Source organism: Gossypium arboreum, chromosome 2, assembly GCF_025698485.1.
Source record: "Gossypium arboreum isolate Shixiya-1 chromosome 2, ASM2569848v2, whole genome shotgun sequence".
NCBI lineage: Eukaryota > Viridiplantae > Streptophyta > Magnoliopsida > Malvales > Malvaceae > Gossypium > Gossypium arboreum.
This window is the reverse complement of record NC_069071.1, coordinates 112,353,483-112,357,177: the sequence shown is the minus strand read 5'-3', so window position 1 is coordinate 112,357,177 and position 3,695 is coordinate 112,353,483. Positions and strand designations below refer to the sequence as shown.

The 3,695-nt window shown below is 40.0% G+C and overlaps 1 non-coding gene across 1 annotated transcript; it reads left to right on the top strand.

Moving 5' to 3' along the window:
* Positions 1–2,877: 2,877 nt before the first annotated feature.
* On the top strand, positions 2,878–2,984 carry LOC128289563 (small nucleolar RNA R71). Its single transcript, XR_008279209.1, has one exon. It is a non-coding gene; the product is annotated as a small nucleolar RNA R71 (small nucleolar RNA).
* The last annotated feature ends 711 nt before the right edge of the window (positions 2,985–3,695 follow it).

Here is a 3,695-nt window from a genome sequence, read left to right as displayed (position 1 = left end):
ATGGATGAATGCAACATAACATGACAAGTTTCTATCATGATAACTATGATTATGTACTCAAAATAAAAACAAAATATCATGAAATAAGTGAAAGAATGAAGAAAATAGAGTGAAAAAATGAACAAACGCAAGAGGGAGGAGCTTTGGATCATCAAAAGTGGTGTTGTAGTCGGCGCACGGGCGTGGCAGGTAGGGCGTGTGAAGTTGCAGCAGCTAGGGTTAGGGATTTTGAAGAAGAGGATGATGAATAGTGAGAGGTTTATATAGATTTTGGGGTACACGGCCATGGAGCATGCCCGTGTGCCCTAATTTTTGCCCGTGTGTTTCGTAATTTTTTAAATTTAGGGGCGTTTGAGACTCGCACTCGCTCGTACTCTTTGGGTGTGTTGGTGCACACGACCGTGTCGCACGACCTTGTCCTACTTCATTCGCTTCTCCCACGCCCGTGTTCCAATACGCATGCCTGTGTTGTTTTATCAGTCTTGAGCACGGGTGGTGGGCACGGGCGTGTCACATGACCGTGCTAAATTCTTAGTCGCAACTACGGTTCCTAGATACGGACGTGTCGCACGCCCATGTTGGTTTGACAGACTCGACCACGGCCACGTCGCACGGTCGTAGCCACTTATCGCATCCTGTGCTAAGGAAAAATTTTGACCTGTTTTCACATAGTCATAATGCACGGCTGTGTCTCCTCTCGTGGTGTGGGCACGGCCTAAGGCACGCCTATGTACCCTGCCGTGTGGATTAGAGAACCTGTGTTTCAATAATTCAGTTAGTGATTAAATGTTAAAACTAAAATTTTTCAAGAAGTTATCATCGTTAGTGCTCGGGTTGCCTCCCGAGAAGCGTTTATTTATAGTCTAAGCTCGACTTCCCTTTCTGGTGCATGGTCATGGTGGTGCAAGGAGTTTACACTCCTCATCCCTACTATCAATTTTATCAACATAAGGTTTAAGACGAGTACTGTTTACCTTAAAAGTGTCGAATTTGGGATGAATTACCTTGATTGTACCATATGGGAAAATACTGAGTACCGTAAGAAGGATTGCTCAATTAGGTTCAGAAGTGGCAATGCGAGGGTCTGCTGTATCTAGTAGTACTTTGTCTCCAACCTTAAGTTGATTTGGTGCTACATTGAGATCGTCATGGTGTGGTTTTGGTTTATCGTGTGTCCTCGGTTTATGTGTCTGCCATTCATCTAGTTCCTCGATTTATAGTTTTCGTTCTTCATAGATAGGTCCTTTGTTGTTACTTGAACATGGCTCATGTAGGTTCTTCGAACTTATTTTCTGCAAAGTAGGCTACTTTGCACTACATGGTCAGTTTTAGTAGAATGATTTATACAACCACCTTCAAGTTTTGATGTGTTACTCGTATTACGAGCTTGAAGGGTGATTGTTTCGTCTCCCACATGAAGTGTGAGTTCACCTGTGCCAACATCAATTATTGTTTTAGCGGTTGCTAAAAAGGGCCTCCCTAAAATTAAAGGAACGTTACTATCCTCCTCTATGTCTAGAACAACAAAATCAACTGGGAATATAAATTTGTTAATTTTAACGAGTACATCTTCAATAATCCCTCTAGGAAATCTGATTGTTTTATCAGCTAATTGAATACTCATCCTAGTTTGTTTGGATTTACCAAGACCTAGTTGCTTAAACATTTTGTAAGGCATAACATTGATACTAGCCCCTAAATCAGCCAAAGCATTATTAACATCTAGGCTACCAATTAGACAAGGAATCATAAAACTCCCTAGAATCTTTTAATTTGTTGGCCAGCTTATTCTGTAGTATGGTTGAGCAAACCGCATTTATCTCCACATGCGACCCCTCATCCAACTTCCGCTTATTTGTTAAAAGCTCCTTTAGGAACTTGACTGCGTTTGGCATCTGCGAAAGAGCTTCAATAAATGGTAAGTTAATATGTAACTTCTTCAATAATTTAAGAAATTTACCGAATTGTTCGTCTGTGTTGTCTTTTCTTGTCGCATTGGGGTATGGCACATGAGGTTTGTACTCTTTACTTATCGGTTTCTGGTTATTGTAGTCCAGCTCACCTTTATCTTTACTTACCACAGTTTTTTGCCTCGATTCTGGTTCAGGTGCAACTAACCCTTCCTAATCTTGAATGGTAATTGCATTGAGTTGCTCCCTTGAGTTAGATTCAGTGTTACTCGACAGGCTACCTTGTGGTAGTTCAGATATCAATTTAGCGAGCTAACCTATCTGAGTTTTGAGCCCTTGAATCGATGATTGTTGATTTTTAAGTGCTGTCTCGGTATTCTAGAAACGAGTTTCTAACACCGAGATGAATTTTTCTAGCACTTCCTCAAGGTTCGGCTTTTTCTCTTGCTGGTAAGGTTGTTGTTAGAAGCCTGAAGGTTGTGGTGGTCTCTGATTCCCTTGGCCTCCCCATGAGAAATTTGGGTGGTTCCTCCATCCTATATTATAAGTATTACTATAAAGATTATTTTGAGATCAAGGATTATTACCCATGTAATTTAACTGCTCGTTCTCCATGTTGTGGCCATAGGGTGGGTATTCTAAATTGCTTGACCCACCTCCACTTGCTTCGCACTGCATTACTGGGTGAACTTGTGAAGAACCAAGAAAACCGTCAATTTTTCTATTCAAAAGTTCTACTTGATTTGAGAGCATGGTGACCGAATCAACGTTAAAAACGCCTGCTATTTTCGTTGGATTTGTCCTCATAACTTTCCACTGATAATTATTCAATGACATCTCTTTTATAAATTTATAAGCATCTTCAGGTGTCATATTATTAATAGTTCCACTAGCGGCTGCGTCGATCATTTGTCGAGCCGAAGGATTCAAGCCATTTTGAAACGTTTGAACCTGTAGCCAAAGTGGTAACCCATTGTGAGGGCACCTTCTCAACAGATCCTTGTATCTCTTACATACATCATAGAGTGTTTCTAAATCCATCTGCATAAAAGAGGAGATATCATTACGTAATTTAACTGTTTTAGCCGGCGAAAAATATTTTAATAAAAACTTTTCGATCATTTGTTCCCAAGTAGTTTTTGGCCCTCATGGTAACGAGTTCAACCATTGTTTAGCCTTATTCCTCAACGAAAAGGGAAACAATCGAAGGTGAATGGTATCATCAGAAACGCCATTGATTTTAAAAGTGTCGCAAAACTCTAAGAAATTTGCCAAGTGAGCGTTGGGATCCTTGTCCTGCAAACCATCAAACTGAACAAACTGTTGGACCATTTGAATGGTGTTAGGTTTCAGTTTAAAATTATTTACAGCAATAGCAGGCCTAACTATGCTCGATTCAGTTCCTTTTAAAGAAGGTTTAGCATAATCATACATAGTACATGGAGCAGGATTCTGATTAGCAGCAATAGCAGGAGGTAGCGGATTTTCTTGGTTTTCAGCCATCTCCTTGGTTGTGGTTGAAGTATCGTCCTCTTGCTCTTCCTCTGTGTATCGTAAGCTTCGCCTTATTTCTCTTCGGTTTCTATGAACTGTGAGATCGATCTCATTATCAAACAGTAATGGTCCCAACGGGTTTCTTCTAATCATACACTATAAAAACTTGCAGGAACGAATAAAATAAAAATTAAAAAAGAAAATAAAAATTTAACTTGCAAATAAAGTTGAATGGATAAAGTAATAAAAATCGAGTGTTCCTAATATCCTAGTTCCCCGGCAATGACACTA